General features: G+C 34.7%; 1 protein-coding gene across 1 annotated transcript in view; it reads left to right on the plus strand.

Annotated features, from left to right (window-relative positions):
- The first annotated feature begins 4247 nt into the window (after positions 1-4247).
- The window catches only part of LOC109375422 (triadin-like), a 150950-nt gene continuing 129039 nt past the window's right edge, over positions 4248-26158 (plus strand). The window contains exons 1-3 of the mRNA XM_019630803.1: positions 4248-4294; positions 18557-18589; positions 18719-18745. The gene's annotated coding sequence lies outside the window, so the exon portion shown is untranslated. The remainder of the gene's footprint in view (positions 4295-18556; positions 18590-18718; positions 18746-26158) is intronic.

Raw genomic sequence — 26158 nt, forward strand, 5'->3', positions numbered from 1 at the left:
GACAAGTTGCTGTTCTTTTGTTCTTCAGGCTAGTTGTGGAGACGTTGCTTCCCTGGCCCATGTTGGTATTATCATTGAGCTCTTACGGAGTGAGGCAGTTGCTCTCTGGCCATTGGACGGCAGCTCACAGCAGCTCACGAAAGCGCGCATCAGCTGCTGGCCAGCTCCACTGCAGCCTACACCATGGCTGGTGACTCACGGCAGCCCATCTCCAGGTCGAGCTGTTGTTCACCATCTTAGCTATAGAGAATGCAGCGCACTGGCCCTCATGTGGGATCCAAACTGGGGCCCTGCTGCTCAGAGCTCGCATCCCAAGCCAACTCTTAACCAACGTGCCATTCGGCCAGGCCCCTAAATTCTAAATTTTTAAATGCTTAAGAAACCTGTCATTCTTACACATTTTATTCAGACAGCTAGCTGATGCCATGAGGGTAAATACACGTAACTCTAATTGTGAATATTCTGATGGATGTTTCCCAGTCACTTTTTTCCTATGTTTAATTCTCTCTAAATAATATAGGAAAAGTTTATTCCATGTGTAGAAACTATAGGTAGATTTTGTCTTTCATTTAATTAAAGCATCATTTTTTTTCAAATTAAGGGATGCTTATAAGGTTTTAATGGCAATGATATTCTGTGTTATTAAAATTTAAAAATAAATCAAGGGATTATTTTAGCAAACACTAAATTATTTTTTCTTCTGAATTAAACTCTATGATGCTAACACATTAATGGCTATTTAGATTCTAAAACAAAATACATTGCTTAAGGGATGAAGATTTTGTGGAAAAAGTCTAGCTAAATTATGGTATCTATTGTAAATGATGCTGCTAGTTTATTTAGGTGGTTTTTTTTAACCTCTAGCAATTACAGATTATTTTGATAAATTATTCATATTTCTGCATTGTGTACCTTTGGCAATTTGCATATCTGGCAGCAAATGGGCCCTCCTTTCAAGCTTCAGTCCCCTTGGTCAGACATGATGGCCTAAGGCTGCTTCATGATTAATTTCATCTCAATAGAGTAATTATCATACTGCAATGAAGCAATGCCCCTGAGATATGCTTTCCTGGAGCTATAAGTACAGGAGGCTTAGTTTAAGAGCTTTTAAGCATATAGTAACTTTTAGCTTAAATGTTAAACTTTTTCTGTTTTCGGAGTTCTTCATCTAAAAATAATATTGGATTTTGTAAGACTAGAAAAGGATAATTTAGGGCTTGATTTTGCAGCTCATTGGATAGCAGGATAACTTGCCAATTTGGGGTGTGCCCTTCCTAATGTTGCACATTTCTCATTTCAACATTGATTCCCTCCTTAAAGTCATGTGTTCTTTTTTAAACTGAAACACTATACACAAACAGATGTCAATTCTGATCACCTATGCACGTGTCCTGGATAGATTTGAAGCAAATATTTTTGTTGGGTGGATGGAAGCTGGCAGCCTTGTTGAAAATAATTTGCTTTTAAATTGTTAATTTCTACTAAGATGTAGTTCACATAATGGTTTGTGAATTAATATAAATTGTCTTAAAAGCTTGAGATCAGAAAAAGAACAGGTAGAATTTTGAGGGACAAACAACATCTTACTGCTATAACCCTGAGATTTATATCCACGAAAATCATTCATTTGTGTGTTGACATTGTCTGTAGAACTAGCCCTTTAAAACAACACCTGTTAGGCCTAGCCAAGTGGCACACTGGTTAGGATTTGGCTTGGGAAGCCAGGTCTGAGCATCAGGGCCCTGGTTCAGATCCCACATGAGGACCAGTGACACTGTGCCCTCTACAGACAAGATGGTGAACAACAGCTTGACCTGGAGCTGGGCTGCCTTGAGTCGCTGGCGACGGCATAGGCTGCATTGGGGCTGGAGAGCAGTGGATGTGAGCTTTTGTGAGCTGCCGTGAGCAGCCGTCTAATAGGTTGGTGAGCAACTGCCTCACCCGGGAAGAGTGTAATGATAATACCAACATGGGCCAGTGAAGCGACGTCCTCCACAACTAGACTGAAGAACAAAAGGACAGCAACTAGTCTGTTCCCCTTCCCAATTCCCCAATAAAATCTTTAATAAACAAATAAACAACAACAACAACAACAACAAAACAACTGTTACCTGGAACAGTGTCTTTAATACGTCAGTGTGCATTAGTGGATTGGTGGGCTTTTTTTTTTGGAGGTGGTAAGTAAAGCATAGCAGAAAGAAGAGTTCATAGGGTCTGAGCCCTTAAAACATGTCCACTCAGTGTGCACACAGCCAAATGGATACAGGATAAGGGTAGTGAGGTTGTTGAAAGATGACTGGCCTGTGCTATGTCAGGATGCACAAATTGGAAATGTTGAAGAGTCAGGGGCATGATCTGAATCTTGATCATGAGGGTAAAAGCAACTGACAGAAATGGAATAATTGATGGAGAAAAAGGTCCTAAGAAAAGTTCTCCGTAGTGCACAATTATGTGTATTGGGTGGTTTAATAGAATCTCAGGAGATGTGAAGGGATCAGTTAGGATAAATAATCTAAGAGGATATGAAGAAAAAAAAGACAATAAAAGGAAAATCAACTGAAAAAAATTCTAAGATAGTTTACTGACTGCAAATTAAAAACCTTTTATTTTTTTAAATCAGGAATTTCTCTACAATTCTCTGATATGTTGAAATCTTAAGGAGTATAACTCCTGAGCAGTTAAGAATAAGTTTGGTGATCTTTTAAATCTATTCTTTCATCCCTTCATCTGCTTTTTTGTTAATCAATTATTTAATTGCCTACTAAATGTTAGTCATATATGTATAGAGTTTGAACAATACTTAGAAATATATTAGTTAAGATTTCAACATCTGTATGTAAATCTTGACTAATTAATGTGATCCTTTATTCTTGTTATGACAAAAGTAGCAACATCATGATAGTTGGCATGGAGTTTTCCTCCAGAAAAAAAAAAATTAATATTAAGGCATCATAGATAAAATTGATTCTGAAGTTAATTCTGGCAAAGGGTAGTTATCTGAAGAAATAAATATAGTAATAATGAAAATCATATTTGTGGATCAAATGATATTTCTTTATATAAAACAGAATGAAAAATTAGTATTTTCATAATCATAGTTATGATGTAAAGAATATCTCACCAACAAGAGGTAAGAATGAATTATAAATTAAACCTCTTTGGTTTGGCAACAAAAAATAAGAAAAACATGGAATCTTTGCTTATGATCTTTGCCAAGTTATTCTAATGCAGTCTTGTTATTTTATAACTCTAACTAGAATTGTAATGCTAGACAAGCTATAATCAACATTTGATGATAATTAAAGAAAATATTAAATATATATGTGTGTTGACTACTATATTTATATCTAGCTAGTACATACATAAAAGCTGCAAAATAGATATATGATGAATGAATGAATCAAGGTCAATATCTAAGGCAAATGACCAAATGTGCCTTCCCATATTGTTAAATGATAAGTCAATTATTGGAAACTTAGCAAAGATAATCATGAATCACTACTTAGTGAAATGTGAAGTAAGCAGTTGATTTTTACAATCTTTATTTCCCCTTTTATTTTTCATGCTAATTAAATAAATTATTTAAATGTTTATCATATTTTTTTTGTATCCTGTTTCTTTAAAAAGAAAATTCTGAACAAAGGAAACAAACAAGCAAAAAGAACCCAAGACAAAGGGGAAGAACTATTTAAAATGAAAATTGTTAATTCTCCCACAACACATATTGTTGCCCAGAGCCACATTAATAATGATGAGCACCACAGCAGTCAGTATAAAGAATGGCATCTTTAGTCAAAGGCTGAAACTAGAAATTGGTTGCTCTGGGCTTTATTCTTATATTAGTTACTCAGGGACCTTCAAAGAGCACTTACGTCTAAATTTTCCATCTATTTCAAAGGACTGATCCTACAGAAATCATTTGCAAAGAATTTGAGATTTTCAAATTCAGGTGCTAAACAAATGCCAAAGTGTCCCATGGACAGTTGGATGGTCCCATGGATACTGAAATGAAACAGTTTGAAGAAACTTTATTTCATGTCTTTCTTTGGTTCAGTTATGTTACTTTTATCTCAGTGCTCCCCTAAAAATGGTATTCATGTCTTAACAAAAATTATGAGTGCCAAGGGCAATGTTGTTGTTGTTTTTTATGTTTGTTTTGTAATAGTTCCTTTAAAGAAAAAATTGTTATGTAACTTTCTGATATAGTACTTCATGGTAATTTATATTTTCTCTTTATAAGAGCCAGGAAAAGCCTCTGAAACCAAACAAGGGAATATAAAAGTTGCAGCACAAGGTAAGCAATAAAACACTTTAAAAATTCTATTTTTTTTCACTTACAGAGCACTTTATTGACAAAGCAAAAGCTGTTTATTGTACAATAGCACCATCTGCTGGGTTATTATAGAAAACACTGTGTTGTTGCATGAAGATACACATTTCAAATATTTATTTAGTCATTGGAGAACTGACAGAGACTAATGCCAAATTTGTGGAGGAACCACTGACCGACCTAAGAATTAGTATTAAATCTTGACTGTAAGTTTCAGTCATTGAGCTTTTACTTATATTTCCAAAAATAAACCATGGATCCACTGATAGATGGATAGACAGATAATAGAGCTATGCAAATAATATACAACTTTTCTAATAGTTTGTTATACATTATAATTTGTCATATCAGAAAAAACCCATCAGAATGTTTTAAGATTAATATTATTTCACCTGTCTACCAAGACTGAAAAAACTGGGTTCCAGATAGGATTACAAAGTCATCATCTTAGTCTTTATGAGCCATCTGAGAAAATACGTTTTATCACTTCCTAATATCTTTTGGGCATCAAAGTGGTTTTCTTTATTAGACATTCAGAATAATGTTGATTCTTCAAGTCATCAGTTTGGGGAAAATGCTTTTTTAAATAGTTTTCCTATAAAATTATCTTTTAACTATCACCTGCAATCACATCATCCTTCGAGAAAACTATTCTAACTTCAGGATCCCCAAGTCAAGACAATGGAATACCATGAGTTATGTGACGTTTGTTCTCCAACCATAATGAATAATTTGTTGAAAGCATAAGGAAACCGTTCAAGTGTTCTGCTATTTTCATCTATGAAACCTTTACAGAACACATTTAGGGAAACACAGGTAAAATATTTAGTGGAGAAAATTTACTTTATCTCCTATGCTACAGTATATAATATCACCAATAAAGGAGCTGTATTTAGGTGGTGGACATTTGTTTCTGGGCAAAAGGCCCTTGTAACAGACTGCATCTGACCAAATTTTCCTCTTATTGTTCATCCTGAACCCTAGCACATGCAGAATCATCCTAGTAAATATTGGTAAAATGGGTTGGCTAATTGCCATTGGACCAAGCCATGTTGTTTATAAGCTAAATATGCTAGAATGGTTAAGGGCTATGATACTTTCTTAGTTTTCATTTGATCATCAGGTTGTTCAAGAAAGCTGATTCTTCTTTTGAAGAGTTCTGATAGAGGATGTAACAAATATTAAGGAAAGTAAAAAGGCAAGGCAAATAGAGATGGTGCCAAAAAAATGTATATACATTTTAAGAAAGGAAAACTGTATTAAAACAGTGATAGTCAATATATACCGATAACAAAAGATGAATACAAGTTACCTTTGACTTCTGCAATTACAAGAGGTGCTCAAAGTAGTTACCATCAGCGTCCAGACACTTCTGATTATGGCGAACTACTGCTTGAGCAATGTTGACCAAAGCGTCCACTTATATACATTTTTTTGGTAACCCTGGTATTAATATCACTTTTGTGTTTTCTATTTATGAAAATTCAGCTCAGAGTGACTTCCACAAGCGGATGACTAGTACTAGTTCAAGGGATCATTCCGGTTTATTTATATATGTTCTCATAAAAACAAAACAACAAAAGAAACACAATTGCTGTTTTTATTGAGTCTTCTGAATGTTATGGTGGATATGGAACTATGATTTGTGGCAGGAATTTAGTGTTACTTCAGCCTCATATTATAGGAAATCAAAGGGAAGAAATTGAAGAGATACTGGAAACTTGCTTCCAATTTGAGCTCAGGGGCAATGGTTTCTTCTTCATTTTTACGTTTCAACTACATTGGTCAAGGCTGTCTCAGCACTCATTCTTCCAGAACAAATAATTTATCATTAGTTAATAGTAACCTAGAGTTTCAAAGTCTTGCTAGAGCTATCCCTTTAAGAAAATTAGATGAAAGTGTTGATTAAGCACAGTGTACAAGGCAAGAGTTAGGGCTAAACACATGCTTATGAATTTGACTTTGTATCTAAGTAACTATTTTTTTTTTATTTTTGTTTTATGTCTGAATTTTTAAAAAGTATTCTTATGAAATTACATTTCCTGGTTATTGCCTTACTGCAGATTTGGATAGATTAAATTATGCATAGATAACCACAGAATTTATGAATACATGAAATACATTCTCATATTCCTGGGAGTATTCTGAGGAACAGTCACTTAATATGTTTTAACATTATTTTATTTCCCTTATTTCAGCAGCAGCTAAAAAAGATGAAAAAAAGGAAGGTATGTTTATGCAAACTTCCACCATGCCTTTTGTGTGAACAGCTTACCAATATTCAGAGTTGGGTTTTGACTGCCATCTTGTCTGTATTTCCTTTGGATAACTGGATCTATTCTCTGCATACATTTTGTACAAATGCAATTTTTCTATCTCATCTCATGTAAAAGGTAAACTACTTTTTAAAAGTAATTTTAATCTAGTCTTTTTCAAGATACAGGGGACAAAACATAACCTCTCAAAATCCCAGGCCTCCTATTCCATTAGCAGTTTTATCAAATCTCAAAAATGTGCAAAAGATGGACCCATCCTCCTATAGTAACTACTTATATCTTTGACATTGACAAGCAACTGATGTTACTTTGTTTTACTAAGTTACAAAGAAGTTATAGTCCATCCACTGTACACCACTTCCCTTTGTCAAGACGCCCTGATATGGAGAAAAATATTGCCTGCTGCCAAAGAAAAATTATGGAATTAAATAGGCAAGGAAGATTTTATTCAAGTCTACTGCAATAGGGGTCATGTCTATTGCAATAGGAGAAACTGAACTCTTAACTTTACTGAAACAAAAATGAGAACTTTTAAGCTTTGCGGTGAGCTAGTAGAAAAGTACTGGAGGATATTGGTGGGGTTGGGGTTGCGGGGGGCTGGGGGTAGTCAGTGTAATAGGCCACCTGTGTTTGCTAATAGTTGCTCACTGAGTTAGGCTCCTACCCTCTCACAGAGACTGAGATAGAGGGGCTAATCTCCTTTGATGATTGCATTTCTCAAGGCCTGTAAGGGATGTCTTACAGGCCTTGAGAAAGATATTTCTGGTTATAGAAATTTATGTTTCAAAGGGACAGAGAAAGAATTTATAATTGCAAATTTTTTAAAGTAAATGCTCTAATAAAAGAGAGGTAAGGGGGCTATAGTCAAGAAGAGAGCTGTCTAAAGTTTAGTCAAGCTGAGGGGAATGTTAAGGCCATATTGAGCACTGTGGCTCTATTTAAAGAGATGTTTCAAATGTATCCTTACAACATTTACAGTCTCTGTATCATCACTGTTTATTAATCTGAGCTTATTTTCTCAGGAAAGATAGCATGTAGATGTAAGCAATCACTTCTAAGTTTGAAAATGACAACTATATTCTAATTAGTGTTCATATGATCTGAGAAAAAATAAGAAAGCAAGCGATATATTTTATATTTAGTATCATCAGACTTGGACATAATCGTAATAGCTTGGGAATCACTTTCTGCTTCCATTACACAGCAATCTAAAAGTCAATAGATATGAAAGGGAGAAAATATTTTAGTTGGCTATTATTTGTTCAGAGTGAGCAAAACCATAGTATCATGATAAAGTTAACTAAGACACATTAATGTGCTTATTTTCAAATTGAAATCAGTATTAACTCTCCCATATACATATAGCAAATATTTCAGGGTATTTTGGAAATTATATGATTTCTATGATGACTGTTGTGGTGAACATATAGAGATACTACAAGAAAAAAGAAGTGGTAAGTTCCTGCCACGGTTTTTAGCAGACAATAGTCCTCAAAAATGTTAATCTTTCCTCCACCATTCTTTCTTTGGAATAAAGAACAATGTACCATGTGATTTAAGTAAAAGAGTAACATAATAGTTATTTTTTTCTCATTCATTGGCATTCAAACCAAAGTACTAAAAGACTTCTGGGTATTTAAAACCACAGCCTAATTAAAATTGCATAGCTTTAAGCCATATACATATAAATTTCCCCCCCCTCATTGCTATGCTTCCAGGGTTTTTTGTTATATTTTTCCTGGATTATATGCCTCATTTTCATTTTTTGAGACACTGTCTATGTTCAATATTGCAATGTTTGGAGGAGCTTAGGGAGATTTGTCCATGGAGATTCATGGGATCCAATGTTCACCACCAGCTGTAAAACATATGCCCCTAAATATTTATTAATGTTATCATTATTTCTATTATTATTAAAATTACTAGTTCCAAAGAGTTTCATGTATTATCTCTTATCTCTTATTTGGGAAAGTTTTATAATTGTTAAAATTATAATATTTAATAGAAAGATAGCTATCTAGAAACATTCTTATTGTTCCCAGCATATAATACAGAAGAGAACTGGCTTAATGTCCAGCTATTCTAGACAGTCATTTGATTTTATATTTCATAAGTTCCTATTTCTCTTTCTGTATTTCCTGTTACAGAAAAGGGCAGAAAGGGGTATAGACATAAGCTTGTCAGCTCTTGTTTCTTATTTTCTAGCCTCTCAATAACTACCACAGGTATCTTTTCACAGGGACAGTGAGCATATGCTTTTTCAAATGAGGCAAATTTATTACAAACCGTTAGGTACAATTTGGATTTTTAACATTTATTTTACACAAAGTTAATTTCTACTCCCATTTAAACTTTTTGGGTATAGTTCAAAGATACTAATGATTGACAACATTCCTGGAGAAAAAGAGAATCAGGAGGTTTTTAGGAATTTAATTAAAATGTTCTTGAGAAGTTATTTTGTTGGTGATTTTTAAAATACAGAAACAACAGTGCATAACAACTTTCTTATTATCAAAAATGATCTGTGCATCAGGCTGCAAAAGTATTTTTGCATTAGTGAATGCTGAAGATTTTGTTTTCATATTAAGATCTTGCTCCAAGCATGTCCCATCGAGTCTCTTTCAGAAACCTTAACAAGAGAGACCCTTGTCTCCATGAGATTTGCCCATTAATGTCACTGTTCTTAGGAGTTTGGGCATCAAAGCAACAACATCTTAGCCTAAGTGGAGTGACATTTGAATAAATCTGCTGAGGTCCTGCTTTGAAAAGCCTTTTTTAACTGAAGTTTCCCCTGTATACCAGTCCTTATCCCCCTTTAGACCCTTTTCTTGTGATCTATTAGCATACATTCTTTCTTACTTCACATTAGGTAAAGTCCCAATAAAATTTTGTATTTTTCTCAGTAAAATGTGCTCATTCTCTATTTCTTCTTATGTAGTCACCCCACTTTCCTTGTAGACACCAAGACTCAAATTCTGGTGTAAGTTTTCACCTCTGTTTTTCCTTTGCCCCTGACATTAAGTCCTTCAGAATTTTTAATTTTGAGAAACTCTCTTTTGTTTAATCCTTCCTAAAATAATTAGAAAATCTAATTTTCACTCACAGCCTCTAGTCCTGTAGTTGTGACTTCACATTGCCATTCGTGACCTCTCATTGGTCTTACTAACTTCTCATGTGAACCAGGGTAATGATCTTTGAAATCAGAGCTTCTCAAAATGTGATCAAGAGATTCTGGGGGTCTCTGAGACACTTTCAATGGTTCTGTAAAGTCAAAATTATTTTTATAAAATTATGAAGTCATTATTTACCTTTTTTCACTCTCATCCTCCCATGAGTATGCACTAGAGTTGGCCAGAGGCTGCACAATGTGTAATATTGCAACAGATTGACTACTTAAGCAGATATGTAAATCCAACTGTTTTCTCATGAAGCCACATATTAATGAGATTCACAAAAGTGTGAAACAAAGGCACTCATCTCACCATTTCTTTTGTATTGGAAAATGTATTTGTTATAAGAAAATATATGATTTATGTTAACACATAACAGATTTATTATGTTTAACAAATTAATTATATATTTTAAATTTTTCTCAGCTTTAATTTTTTAAAATTACAAACATCAGTTGATGAAACCTACATAAATAAAAGTTGTTTGGAGCCCTTTAAAATTCTTTAGAATTTAAAGGAGTCCTGAGATGAAAATGTTTGAGAATCTCTGACCTAAATAGTTATCCTCCCTGTAATATTTCATCTAAATATTTTCTTCCAAAATACTGAACTGGCTTCATGAAACTTTTTATGTCATTATTCATTTCAAATATTCAGTGGTTCCACAGTGACCATAGAATATAATCTACAGGGCTTAACCTGCAAGCTAAGTCCCCACAGCTTGTTTCATGACATCCTGTCACACACACACACATCTAGGCAAAGGCAAAGTCAAGGCCTAAATAATTCCATCTGTAAAGATACAGTGAGCCCTTTGAGACTGAGACAGCTAATTACTTTCTTGGTCAGCCAAAGCTAGAGTAGTCAAAGGTGTCAGCCCTTCATGGTTCTTGTCCTACAAGCCAAAAAGGATGACACATAAAGAGACCAGATAATATAGCACAAGTTAGAGACTCTTCATTGATGAAGAGCCAGTTCTAAACTACAGCTATGTTGGCTTTATGGTCTGTAGCTCTATTACAAAAGGTTCTAGGCAGGAAAACCCAGTAGGTGATGAGAAGAAACTGTCTCCTGACAGCCTCCTAGGAGAGATAGGGAAACATGTTGGATATGGCCTCAGACCACCTTCTCACAGTCCTCCCTCCCATCCTCTTATGTACTAGAAGGATCACAATGCATCCTACCAAGATTCAAATTAGCTGTGGTTCAAACCTTTGCCTGCATGGCCTATATGGATATGTGCAAGGCCATCAGTGCACCATGGTAGAGCCTTTACCTTATACCCCCACCCAATTCTTCCTGTATGCATCATGTACTTCAATAATACTAAGCCACTCTCAATTTTACATACATAATGTGCTATCTTGCCTTTGTTTCTGCTTCAATCGTAACAGAGTTTACCCTTTCCATTTTGTCTATAAATACTCAATGTTTTTAGGACTTGGAAAAATTTCCCTTCCCCTAAGACATCTGTCTGACCCTTCTAATTAAATAGACATAGTCTTTCATTTATAATTACCCATCAGAGTTTATCTATACCTACTCTACCAGCTTACAAGTATGTCTTGTAAACTTGTACTTCATACTAATCGTATTCATTTCCCTTCTATTCTGTTAAGGCCTTTGACTAATGGGGCTATGTTTAATTCACTTTTATCCCCTACAGGGACTAACATATTTCTGCAGTTTGCACGTTGCTCAACAAATATTTATTCTGTGAATAAATTAGTAATATAGGACTCTAAATATAAACATAGTAGCCACACAAATTATAAGTAGGCACTTAACCTTCCACATTTCAGGGAAGAAAATTTTCTTCTTCTTATTGGGTGTTAAATTCCAGTGAGCTTTTAAGGGCTGCGAAGTCATAGCCAATCATTGACAATTTCATCTCAGGTGTCTTTGATCACTAGCTGACACTTGTGTTGCACTAGCAGATCTAGGTAGATCTTATTCATTTAACCTTGGCTTCGTTCATGACTTCCTAGGGGCTGGGAAGCCTGTGGATTTTCCAATGCAGGCTATCTTCTGAAGGATACCGCTCCATTGAGAGCTAGACGGATTAGATTCATTGTTTACTATAACGAGAACAAAAGCAAGTAGAGTTGAATGCAAGTTGAATGCATGTGAGACTTAGTCTCAAGTTCTAGGGCTTCAGAATTGAGATCTGAAGAGGTATCACGCTGAAAAACAAAGCAAAATAGCTAGTATTGTAATTGAACGAATATGTCAACGGTGCAAGTTTCACAAAGGAGATGAGGTACTTAATTACCTGTATAATTATTAAGCTATCAGAGACTTCATTTTTCCCTTCAAAGTCAATTGGTATTTTATTTTTTGCTGGCATCATTTATAAACATAATAGACCATACCTGGCACATCACTAGAGACGAGTGAGTGATGAATTGAACAGATTGCAGACACATCACTGCTTTTATATCATAGCTGCTGTGGGCCTCAGTGTTCTTAATAAAAGGCTGTTGTTCAGATTATTGGGCAGATGGTCTTTAGGGAAGTACTTGTATATTCTCCACATAAGCCTTTATGATATTTTTAAGCCATTTCAGCAGAGTGCAGAGAGGGCAAAATGAAGTTTAATGGCATGAATATCAACGGCTGGTACTTAGAGCTCTTAAGGGTCAGTATGTGATCTTTCAATTGCAAGCATTATATTTTTGGTTGCTCGAGCATTTTACTTGTATAAGTCTTCTGCTCTGTTGGCTCCTAACCAAAAGACATGATTTTATGATAACATTGTAAGTAAATTTCACTATGGTTCCCAGTTCTTCCAGCAAATGTATTGAAAATTTTAAAACCTAGTTAGATCATGGATTATTATTTTTACATTTTATACATATATATATATATATATATATATATATAAAAGTATATATGTATATATATTTTCAATTCAGTAAGTGCTGTACTTTACCTAATGCTGGACTTCATATTATTTTTACTCTTTCATTTTAGCACAATTGATGTCTAACACACTATATTATCAATTCTTATTAGTAGGGAGAAGGAAAACAGATTGAAAATAACAATCATTTTTACAGAAGCACTTATTGTATTTAGCTTTACACACCTATCTATCCCATGCCAGTATCTATACAATAGTTGGAGATTGGGGGGCTGGAAATAATTTTGTCTCATTCTGCCACACTTTATCCTCTGTCTGTTTCAACATCCTTTCCAAACTTTACTTCAATTCTATTCCTGAATAACTATGTGCTCACGATAATCTGCTTGTGCTTGCCATATTGGCTGTATCATAGGCTTAAAAGATTACTCAGTGAGGATCACATGAACAGGCAGAATTCCTGCTCCACTATACTGGTGCCAAACCAATTGATAATTCATGATGGCCACTGAACTATCCACTTGTGCTTTCATCTGCTGTGCTATAAGAATCCATGTCTTGGCCTTTTGAGCATTTTGAGCCTTGCCTGTGCTTGGGGCCTGTTCCAAACTCTGGAGTGTACTTTTTCTCCTAATAATGACTCCCTGGCCCTGGCCCTGGCCCTGGGCCCCCTTCAGCCTTTTGAGCTAGCTTCCTTTGCTCAGCCTGCTCCAGACTCTTTTGAGTGTACTTTCTTTTCTAATAGTGGTCCTTGAGCCATTCTCTATTACCAAGGCCTGCTTCTGCTTCTTTGAAATGTCTTTTTACTTCTAATAAACTGTCCTTTTCTGCAGCTTTACCTCTCTGGTCCGTGTCTCCATTCTTCGCCTCCACAAGACCATGATCCTGGTACACACACACAATCATACATCAAAAAAACCCTGTTTCACTTGCAACCAGAGCCCCTTACTGGTGGCGGTATGGTGGCCTTGCTGGTTATTGCAACCTTACCTACTGATGCCAATGGGTCAGTATGACCCCCAGATGGCCCTCAAAGAGGAGTCCCCCCCCCTCAATAAAATAATCTGTGTCTTTAAATAGAAGTAGCCACTGTGTATTATTAACATATTGTTAGGCATATGAGTAAGATGATATTTATCATGTACTTATATAAAATTGTTGTATATAATATTCTTTATATATTTAAATTACTTGCTAGATTAGGATAATTACTCATGAAGAAAATGAATGAAAGACTGTTTGCAGAGCACATATATTTTAGATAGCAAAGTTAGCCTACTCAGTTATAGTTCCTGATGAGAAACTGAATAGCAAGAAAAATATTGATTTTTTTGCAGAGGGCAGTCATAGGTATTAATAAAAATCTAGCCTAAAATTACTTTGACTGTGCCATTCTGGACATAACAGTGTTTAATAAATGTTTACTGAGTAAATAAATGTTCTGTCCCAAGGACCTATTATTTTGAAAAATAAGGCTTGTTTCTCTTTCCCTTATATGAGAAACATATTCTTATTACAGAAAAATTAGAAATTCAGAAAGAAGAGGTTGCAAAAAACATCATTTTAATGACAGTGTATTTTTTTATTATGTGAATATACTATGGATTCTTTAAGAGTTCCTTTACTGTTCAGAAAGTACTGTTTAATAGTTCCATTATTTAAAAGTGTAAAACAATGTCATAAAAAAGCATCTCAGATATATATTTTTTTATAATTTTGCATTTTTTTGATATCTAGAATTACTACATCAAAAATCACGCTCAGTTTTATGACTTTCTGGATTCTTTCCCAAGTGGCTTTTCTAAAAATATATTTCCAGCTTATACTTCTATGGAAGCGAGTTGTTACTTTCATCACATTATTACTGTCATTTGTTACCATTTTTCATATAATAACTCCATTGACCATCTAACTGGCTTTTGTGAACAGACTCCTACTCACTGTCATCTTCAAACATGTTAGGCCCTATCCTTCATTGTAGAAGTAAAATCATGACCCCAACCCATCATTATAAGGCACACAAATCCATCAATTTGCAAACTATTAGTGAATGTGTACTCTTGTAGGTTTAAAGCCATGAAATTGTCAGCCAGAAAACAGTTTATCTACCTTTTTTAAGTACAAATACATAGTTTATTGTTATGATTCTAATTTCAGTAATATTCAGTGAATTTCAAAACTTGAGTTCAAAAGAGGTTAAAAAAACACAGAATATAAGACATAAAATATTCTAGGTAAAAATTTAAGTTAGGATGGCTCCATTCTAAAATTAATGAGATAAAAAACCTATGGTTTTTATTTTCAAGTGATAGAAACAGATAGTTTCATGGCCTATATAGTGGAAATAACAAATTTCTCAGGTCTAAGCTGAACACCCAAAAGACTTAATATAAAAAAGATGTCTGCTGACCACTGAATACACATTACTGCACAGCAGTTATTAAGTATAATGATGTGTTTATCAGTAATCCATATGCCCAAATCCACCTGTTTCTTTTCCATTACAATAGGGATAATTGAATGCTTGTATTGGAAAAGCATTGATTATTCAAAAAGAGTACAAAGTATTTCACTTGGACGGCTTTAAATTGAAAAAATGAAGTTGCAAACTAAATTCACGGACTCTAATTCATCTTTATGGAAGCACCATATATATGTTGAGTATTACTTTCTATGAAAAGATCATTAGCTAAATAGGCATAATGTAATCTCTATGAAAATTATCTGTGGATATTTTCTTTCATATTTTCTTATATTTTATACTTCAAAAAGTTTCTCACTTCCTGTCCCACTCTAATGCTCATCCTCTTAAACACAGAATAATTTCTTTTTAAGCCCCAAATTCTAGAAATATATCATGTAATCAATCCATTGTGTTGAAAATGATTTCAGAGCATATGGACACTTTGTTGTGAGCTAATCAGTTGATTTATCTTATCTGCTTTAACAATAATTTCTGTTTGTGTTTTCAGATTTCAAGAAAACAAAAACACCTGCAGAAGGTATTAAAAATATTTCTTTTTTCTATCTTATATTTGATGAACCCCCAACTGGCATTTCTTCTTAAAGGATTAACATAGAAGAAAAAACTATATGTGGGATAGAGGAGAGAGAGAAAAATATTGAGGTTGAGAAGGGGAAAGAAAAAAATAAATGAGAAAAATAGTCAGTGCTGCTATGCGAAATATTTGGCAGTAATAAAAATTAAATACTGCATATGTTTACCTTTCAAAGTAATTGTTTTCGAAGAAATGTTTGCTTGACAGAAAATTGAACAATGTTTAGTATCAAGCATTTTTTATTAGAAAACAAATTCAGTTAATCTTAGATATACCAGCATCAATTAGAAAGTAAATTGTTTCTTTAAGTCTTGAATAGAATCATAACTCACCTGACAAGCATATCTATTTCTTCTGTATTTATTCATATGTGTTTATGTGTACAATGTGTTTATGTGTTCACATGTATTTAAGAAAACTGCAAAATACAAATCATTTAAAATGATTAACCAGTATAATTGGAGGTTAATTGTCAAATAATGTTTTACAATCAAATTACGGGAATGCCTATGATAATTACCTACCGCAGAGCAACCCTCACTGTGGAAATTTAAGGGGAGAGAATAAGAGGAGGGGTTGGAAAAATTATAGTCTGATCAGTATGTTGGGGTAGTAAATTTATCTTTAAAGGTTTGAAGAGCAATGGTTTTCTGTTTATATTTCTTTCAACAGAACAACCCAAGGGAAAAAGTAAGGAAATGCATGCAAAGTATTGCATATATATTTTTCTCTTTACTACTGCTACTGACCTGCTGGCATACGTAAACATGCAGTTTTGAATCTCCCTTTTCTACATTTTATGCATGTGAGCTCTATTTGTTGTTTTTTGTCAGGACGAAAGAGTACACAGCCTAGGAGTGGGTGGGTCAGAGTGGACTGGAAAGCATGGTAACTATTCTCAGAGTTTTTTTTCAAACTCATGCTATCATCTAATAATATCATCCACAGCCTCATAACCAAAAATATAACTGCATCCCATTAACCAAAACTGTATTATGTTGGTATAAATTTAGTCCCTATAATTTGGTTAATTCTGACCTTAGAAAAGATTGAATAGAACTTGTTTATCAGGCTTGTTTTACAACTTCTTTTCTCCCTGAAATCCATTAATGTTTTGGCATGTGGTATAGGACTATTTGTCATAACATGATATTCTCCCTACAAGCACTATGAAGCCTGTGGAATATTATACTATTGCTTGGGATACACATCTTGAGCAGCATCCACTGTTGATTTAGTGCACAGTATAAAAGCTATTTGCTAACAATTAAGTAAAACTTGATGGCTTGAGGTTGTGTCTTTTGCAAATATTAATCTCCTCTAAAGAAAATAGGATATAGTGAATAAATGGAAACAAAAACAACTCAACCCAATTCAATTAGCCATTAAAAATCATCACATTTTTAGGTATGTAGAGCTTTTAAAGATCCTAGTGATATTTAAAAAAAAAACAACAGCACTGTTTTAAAATATAGACCAAATTAAAAAAATTTATTTATACATGTTTTGGTCCTGCAAAAGGTTAGGATACTGAGAGATTCTATGTCATAAAAGTGCTTTAAAATGTCCTGTGGAGAAAATCCTGAAATTATGCTACAACTCAGCCAGGGGGAGCAATCTATCTGTAAAGAGAATGTGTTACTTCAGTCCCATTTACATGTGTGCATAATGCTGGCACATGGATACAGAAACCACTTTATAAACCATTGCTCCAGCAGGAAAACGAACAACTGGAGATTTGAAAAATGATATTAAGTTATATATATATATATATATATATATATATATATATATATATATATATATATTTAGGATGCCAAAAATATATATACAAGTGGACACTTTGGTCAGCATTGTTCAAGCAGTAGTTTGCTGTAATCAGAAGTGTCTGGATGCTGATGGTAACCACTTTGAGCACCTCTTATAATTGCAGAAGTCAAACGTGACTTGTATTCATCTTATGTTATTGGTATATATTGAGTATTACAATTTTAATAGTTTTTTCCTTTCTTAAAATGTGTATACATTTTTTGGCACCCTCTGTGTGTGTGTGTGTGTGTGTGTGTGTGTGGTTTTATGTATCTATAAATGTATATGGTTTTATACATATGTATGGTTTTATATATCTATAAATAAAACCTTAAGACCCTCACTTTTTGCAGTCTATATGATTTAAAAAGTTTTGCAGATAGTCTGTGGCTCCTTGGCAATCTTCAGGGCATTGATATATTTAATAAATAGACAAGTCTTCCCAGAAGTTCATTTATATCTCAACTGCTCTTCTCACTGGGAAAGTCTGTGTATTTGGCCCAGGCAGTAATAGGGAGAAGAAAAAGAGTTGTCCTCTAAACAGCTATTAATTATTTTCAAATTAACTCATTTACTGTGGTTTATTATCAGAGGTGAAGAGTATAAGAAAACTTCCTGTATACATTTTTGTAAATTGTGATCTATATATTTTTTCAAAAAAAAAAAAAAGTAAAAAAAAAAAATTAAATAAATAAATAATAGAACAAAAAAAATCAAACATGAGCATGATTTGGCAGATCCTGCGGAATTAATAAGTAAATTAAATTATGTTTAAGGGTAATTTAATAATTACATCCTGAATTCTGATTTATTATTCATAAAAATTTTTAATTCCTCCAATATTCAAAATATGTTCATGCTGTTCTGTAAGGGAACTCTGTGAAGGGAAATCATAGAAGGGATATTTTTAAAATATGCAATATTAGTCTTTTTATGGCAGTTATTGTTGCAATTCACCATTAGCACACACATGTTTCTTTGTATTAAAACAATTAGGTTGTGACACATAAAATTGGAATAATAATAATAACAATAATAATATATTCCAGAACAAGAAAGAAAAGAAAAGCATGTGGAGCCAGGTAACTGCTTTTAAGTTCCTCCATTCTCTTGATTTCAAAATATTTAATTTGCAATTGAAGACTGAATTGTGATCAACTGGTGTGAAATGTTGATTTTTTTTTTTCCTTTTCTTTTCTTGTTTGATACAGCAAAGCCACCCAGGAAGGAACATTCAGGTGAGTCAGGCTGGTGCTGCTGGGTTCTTCCTGCTGCTGTCCAGTGCTTATTAATGCTGCAGCCTCAAACAGGCAGTTAGAGCCATGGTAGGAAAGGGCAGGAAATCCTTCTATCTCAGTCTTTTTCCCAAGTTCTTCCCATAGTTAACACCAACGCTGTTTTACGAAATGGAAGACAAATAATATGTAACACTCTAGCTACTTGATGTGCATGCTGTGAACTAGCAGCCTCAGAATCACCTGGAAGCTTATTTGCCATGCGGAATCTCTGGTCCCACCCCAGACCTACTGAATCAGAACCTGCAACTTCCTGAGATCTCCAGTGGATTAATCTCTTCAGGGTTTGAGAAGCTGTTTTACAGTTTAGTGTAAAATAAAACAATACACAAATAAAAACAAAAACATTTTCTGTAAATGCATCTGGTATTGCTTTGCTTTTAAAATATGGAATATTCAATTCCAGCAAATATTCCTCCCTATTCCAAAGGTTAGTTAATAACATTTCTTAAGGACTCAGGAGAGTTGCAATGAGAGTAGAGGTAGATTTTTACCTCAATATATTTCTATTCTAATGATAGAAAAATTAAATTGAGAATTAGACAACCAAAAACCCAAACATACATACAACTGAAACGCAGTTAGTATAGATAGTAAATGGTTTTCTAAAAGGTTTTCGACATTTAATCTGCTCTATTAGTTGTTTCAAATGAAAATAAATGAAAGTTTCTGAAACTTTTTTTAAATTGGCATATATGTATCACATCTTTATCCAGTCATCCATTGAAGGATACTTAGGTTGTTTCCATGCCTTGGCCATTATGAATAACACTGCAATGAATGTAGGGGAGCATATATTATTATGAATAAGTATCTTCAAATTTAGATAAACAAAAGAGGAATTGCTGTAGATAAACAAGAGAGGGATTGCTGGGTCATACGTTAGCTCTATTGTTAATGTTTTGAGGAACCTATATGCTGTTTTCCATGGAGGCTGCACCAATTTACATTCCCACCAGCAGTGTATAAGAGTTCCCTTTTTTTTCAACACTTGTCATTTCTTGTCTTATTGATAGTAAACATTCTAACAAGTGCGAGGTACAAGTGGTCATAGCCTCATATTATGTCCATTAGTTGTTCTTCCTATTTTACTATATTTAAATGGAAATATTTAGCATTTAGTATATATATATATATATGCAAATATAGCTCGGCTGCACTCTTACCCCTGCCACAGACCACAGACAACCATAGGCTTGAAACTCTGTTTGTTATTTTACTTCCAAGTTTGTAAAACTTCCACAGACAACCCAAATCCCTTTAGGTGTTGCTCTAACTCAAGCACCATTTTCTTTCTTTTATAAAAACACTTAATATACTGTTATAATTATGTTACTTTTCTTTTTCCACTTTAAATAGTCAGACATTGGAGGATAAGGATTGTTTTTACATCTTTATTCCCAGAATGCCTATTTATAATGTCAGACACATAGTGGGAATTTGATAATGGTTGATTGAATGGAAAGAGAAATATCAAATAGGATAATCACATTTTAAAAAATTATAAATATGAATGACTTTCAAATAATTTACAATATGAAATAATCACACATTTCACCACTTCACATTAGCACTGATGTTGCTTCTCCTTTGGGAAGGATAGTTTTTGTCTGTCTTATAGAGAATAGATTATCTGTTCAGGTATAACATTCCCACAAGTGGGCCATAACACATATTGTCACTTATGCACATATGCAGAAAGCTAAAATACAGCATGTAAGATAGAAACATAGAAACTGGTGCAACAACAGAATGACTATGGGTGTAATCAATTTTAAGAGCTTTAATAGCTAAATATTGTTGTCTAGTATTAAACCTGACAAAATACAATAATTTAAATTGTTTAATATCATTATTTGTTCGTCTCAGGGTGTGATGATATTGTAGCAGTTTAGCAATAATTATATTTATTTTAAAAATTGAAACCATTGGATAATTTATTGATTCATTTTTTTCATACCATTTTATAGACTTTAAGGCAATTCATGGATTGTATATAAAAACAATTGGATTCTTAGATAATTTGCAATGGAAAACAAAATGAATGAGCTTTCTGTGTTGGAAAAAGGCATATGAATATCAAAAAAAATCTATGGTTGTGGCATATATGATCCAAGAAAATCATGCAGTGTTGTATTTTCTCAACCTTGGGCTAATTTTTTATTTAGTTTCCAAGATTAAAATACAGTCTTTTTAAAAAAAATAACTTTAAAACTATGTTAGAGAGAGACATACTGACATGTAATTAATTTACACCTCATTATTTATTGTCTTTAACAACGCCAAGTGAAAAACAATTAAAAACAAGTATGCTGAATAAAACTTTAAAAAATTAAAAACAGCCCATTCCGGCAGCTTATTCATTGTTTTCTGTTATAGACAATACCAATGCTGTTTTTCAAAAGATTTTTTTATTAAAATATAGCTAACATACAATATTATATTAGTTTCAGGTATACACAATAGTTATTCATCATTTATGCTAAAGAAAGTGATCACCATGGTAAGTCCAGCAACCATCTGGCACTGTACCACACTATCACAATATTATTGACTATATTTCCTATGCTGTACATTACATCCCCATGACTTATTGGTTTTATAGCTGGAAATTTGAACCTTTTATTTTCCTTCACCTTTTCCCCCTTTTTAAATTTTTCAATTACAATTGACATTAAATATTATTTTATATTAATTTCAGGTGCATATCATAGTGGTTTGACATTTATGTAATTTAAGATATGATCCCCCCAACTAGTCTAGAACCCACCTGGCAATGTACATAGTTATTACCATATTATTGCCTGTATTCCCTCTGCTTAACTTTATATCCCCATGACTATTATTATAACTACCAATTTGTACTTTGTAATCCCCTCACCTTATGCGCCCTGACCCCGACCCCTCCTATCAATCCCCATGATAAATCTAGTATCCATCTGACACCATACATAGTTATTACTGTATTATTGACTATATTTCTTATGCTATGCCCTATATCCCCTTGATGACATGTAACTACCGATTTGTACTTCTTAATCCCTTCCCATTTTTTTCACCCACACTCTCAAACCCCTACCATCTGGCAACCATCAAACTATTCTCTGTATCTATGAGTTCATTTCTGTTTTGTTAGTTTGCTCAGTTTGTTCTTTAAATTCCACATGTAAGTGAAATCACATTGCATCCGTCTTTCTCTGTCTGACATATGCCACTCAGCACAACACCCTCTAGGTCCATCTATGCCACTGCAGATGGCAAGAACCCATTCCTTTCATGGCTGAGAAAGTTTCCATTGTATACATGTGCCATCTCCTGTTTATCCATTCATTTATTCATGGACACACAAGCTGCCTCCTCATCTTAGCCATTGTAAACAATGCTGCAATGAACATATGGATGCACACGTCTTCTCAAAGTAACATTTTGGGTTTCTTAGAATAAGTACCCACAAGTGGGATCACTGGGTCCTTCTTTGTCACTTGTTATAGTCTCTGTTTTAAAGTTTATTTTGTCTGGTATAAGAGCTGCTACCCCAGATTGTGGGTTTTTTTGTTTTTTGTTTTTAAATTTCCACTTTCATGAAATATTTTTTTCCATCCCTTTACTTTCAGTCTGTGTGTGTCTTTCAATCTGAAGTAAGTCTCTTGCAGGCAGCGTATGTAAAGGTCTTGTTTTCTTATCCACTCAGCCACCCTATCTTTTTTTTTTAATGTTTTTGTTTTGTTTTTTAATATTTTTCAAATTAGTTTCAGGTGTAAAAAACAACGTACTAGTTAGACATTTACACCACTCACAAAGTGATAACCCCCCTTTCCCAATCTACTACCCCTCTGATGTTGAATATAGCCATTAAAATTCCATTGACTCTGCTATGCTGTACTCCACATCCTGTGACTATACANATATATATATATATATATATATATATATATATATATATATATATATATATATATATATATATATATATATAAAAAATCATAGTTGACATTCATTATTATTCAGCTTCAGCTGCAGGTGGTACATTTATACAATGCAGTATTACTTGGCCATAAAGAAGAATGAAATCTTAACATTTGCAAGGATATGGATGGACCTAGAGAACATTATACTAAGTGAAATAAATCAGACAGAGAAAGACAAATACCATGTGATCTTACCTATCTTTTGACTGGAGAATTTAATCCATTAACATTGAAAGTAATTGTTGATAGATATGAAGTTATTGCCATTTTATTATTCATAGTTTTAATCTTTTTTTTTTTTCTTAAAGAAATCCCTCTAAGATTCCTTGTAATTCTGGTATCATGTTAGTGAACTTCTTTAGCTTTTTTCTTGCTTGGGAAGTTCTTTATCTGTTCTTCCATTCTAAAGGCTAACTTTGCTGAGTAGAGTAATCTTAGTTATAGGTCCTTACTTTTCATCACTTGGAGTATTTCCTGCCAACCCCTTCTGACCTACAAAGTTTCTGTTGAGAAATCATCTGATGGTCTTATGGAAGCTCCTTTGTAGATAACTAACTGCTTTTCTCTTGCTGCTTTTAAGATTCTTTCTTTGTCTTTAACCCTTGGTATTCAAATTATGATGTGTCTTGGTGTGGGCCTCTTTGGATTCATCTTGTTTGAGAATTTTTTCATTTCCTGGGCTTTTATATTTATTTCCTTCACCAGGTTAGGGAAGTTTCCTGTCATTATTTCTTCAAATAGGTATTCAATTCCTTGCTCTCCCTCTTGTCCTTCTGGTACCCCTTTGATGAGAATTTTGGTATGCTTGATGTTGTCCGAAGTACTCCTTAAACCATCCTCATTTTGTTAGCTTTTTTGTTTTGTTTTGTTTTTTCTGTTCTGATTGAGTGTTTTCTGCTACCTTATCTTCTAAATTGCTGATTTGATCCTCTGCTTCATCTAATCTACTGTTGATCCCCTCTAAGGTATTCTTCGTTATTTTATTCTTTATTTCTAACTCATTCTTTAGTGCTTTCTATCTCTATTTTTATGTTTTCTATCTCGTTGCTGATAGTCTCCCCAAGTTCATTCAGTGTTTTTATAACCAGTGTTTTTAATTGTGCATCAGGTAGATTGCTTTTCTCCATTTTGTTAGTTCTTTTTCTGAAACTTTGTTGTGTTCTTTTGTTTGGGACCTGTTTCTTTGTGTCCCCAGTTTGGCTGCCTGCCTCTGTTTGTTTCTATGTATTAGGTAGGGCTGATATGTCTCCTGATTTTAATAGAGTGGTCTTATGTAGTTGGTGTCTTATGGGGCTCTGTGACACAGTCTTACTGGTCACCTGAGCTGGATGCTCCAGGTGTGTCCCTTGTGTACATGTCTTCTGTTGTTGTTGAGTCTTGGTTGCTCTTTGCGTGTCAATGGGATGGATTGATGCTCAGGTTGATTGGTTTTGAGGGATGGCTGTGACTACAGTGAAGGAGCTGTTGTGAATGGTCTGACCCTATAGAGTAAGATTCACTTTAGCAGGGCTCTGATGCCTGCCTAGCCTGCCCTTTGGATGTGTTGTTCTTACAGGGGTGCCAGTGATCTGGCTTGGTCTGAAGCTGGACTCTGGGGGTGTTGGTTCTCAGGGACTCCTGGGAAGGGCAAGCCAACTTCAGCCACAGGCTATGCCCTGCCCAGGGCCACCTGGCATGTGCACAAAGCAACCCACATATGGCCACCTCCTGCGCTGGGCTTGGAGGCACCTCAAAAGGCCAAGCTAAAAACAGAGGCTGGCTATGGCTAGTGACAGGGTTAGGGCTGCTAGGCAGAGGTACGGGACCTGCTGAAGCCAGATGCTGCTCTTTGGGTTTTGTGAACCTTTGAGAGATTTGGGGAAAGTTTGAAACATGAGCCAAGGCAGGCTGTTTGTACAGAAAAGTCACTGGAATCTACTTGGGTGTGTCCAAAATTGGGTGGGGTGGGATCTCATGGAGTCACTAGGGCAGGCAGACTAAAAATGTCTGCCTGCGTCTGCATGCAGAGAAAGGGGAGGGCTCAACAGAGAAACAATGGCTTCTACCAGTTCCTTCATCTGGAAGAAAGCAGCCCCTCCAGCCCTTGCCCTGAAGCCAGACAACTCTGTTTCTCCCCCTATGTCCCTGGTAGCATCTGAGCTGCTGCCCCAGCACTGGAGCTCAGAGTTAGTGAGTCTGTCAGTGAGTAATTCCATGTGTGGGCCCTTTATGAGGAGTGCCCAGGACTGCAACTGCCCTTTTCACTCAGCCGTAATCTCTGCTGGTTTTCACAGCCAGAGTTATGGGGACTTCTCAGCCAAGGGACTGAAACCCTGGGCTGGGCAGCCTGGTGTGGGACTGGGACCCCCTCACTTCTTGGGTGGGGAGGGATTTCATCAACTGAGATATCCCTTCCAATTTTTAATGGTCACACTCGGATGTGAGACCAGCCTGTTACGCATCTCTGCCCCTCCTACTAGTCACAAGGTGGCTTATTCTATATGTCCTTAGTTCTAGGGCTTTGTTTTAGCTAGACTTCAGGTGATTCTCAATGACAGTTGTTCTGTAATTTAGTTGTAATTTTGATTGGCCATGAGAGAAGGTAAACACAGTGTTTACCTACTTTGTCATTTGACCAAAATTCCTGCTAATGCTAATTTTTAAGGTTGGCTTAGGAAATGTTTCTTGCTAAGATTATTTGTTATGTTGAAATAACATTAATTATTCAACCTTATATTATCTGTTAATATATTCTTATTAAAATTTTTCTATATATTTTTAGTTTTAAATGTTAATTTGTCCAGTCCGTAACCCCCTTTTGAGTTCTTTCTATTTTTGTTTCCCATTTTTCAGAATGTTAAATGACCTCTTCAGTCTCTTAAAAACAGTAGACTTAATTTTCCTAATGATTAATCACTGGATCAAATCAGTAGGCAACATAATTTGTCTACCGGTGAAAGTCATTGTGTCTTTAATAAAATGAAAACCCCAGCAATTTTATTAAGTACTACTGTTGTAATGTCACAATTTCCTTTTAAGGTTTACATCCCTACGTAATCAATATTGATTGATAACTATAACATACCATGGCATGTGTATTAATAGTAGTTTTGACAATACACTTAGGGAGCTATGCTGTTTGGCTTTGTTTTTGTCAGTATTTCTTTTTTTTTTAAAGATTTTTATTGGGGAATTGGGGGGGATGGAAACAGTGCTGGGGAATCAGGGGAAGGGGAACAGACAAGTTGCTGTCCTTTTGTTCTTCAGTCTAGTTGTGGAGGACGTTGCTGCACTGGCCCAAGTTGGCACCATCATTGCGCTCTTCCCAGGCGAGGCACATCAGTCGCCGGCTTCTGGACAGCCACTCACTGCGGCTGCTGGCCGCTCACGCTGGCTGCTGGCTACACAC

This window comes from Hipposideros armiger, unplaced genomic scaffold (genome assembly GCF_001890085.2).
Source record: "Hipposideros armiger isolate ML-2016 unplaced genomic scaffold, ASM189008v1 scaffold_948, whole genome shotgun sequence".
Classification (NCBI taxonomy): Eukaryota; Metazoa; Chordata; class Mammalia; order Chiroptera; family Hipposideridae; genus Hipposideros; species Hipposideros armiger.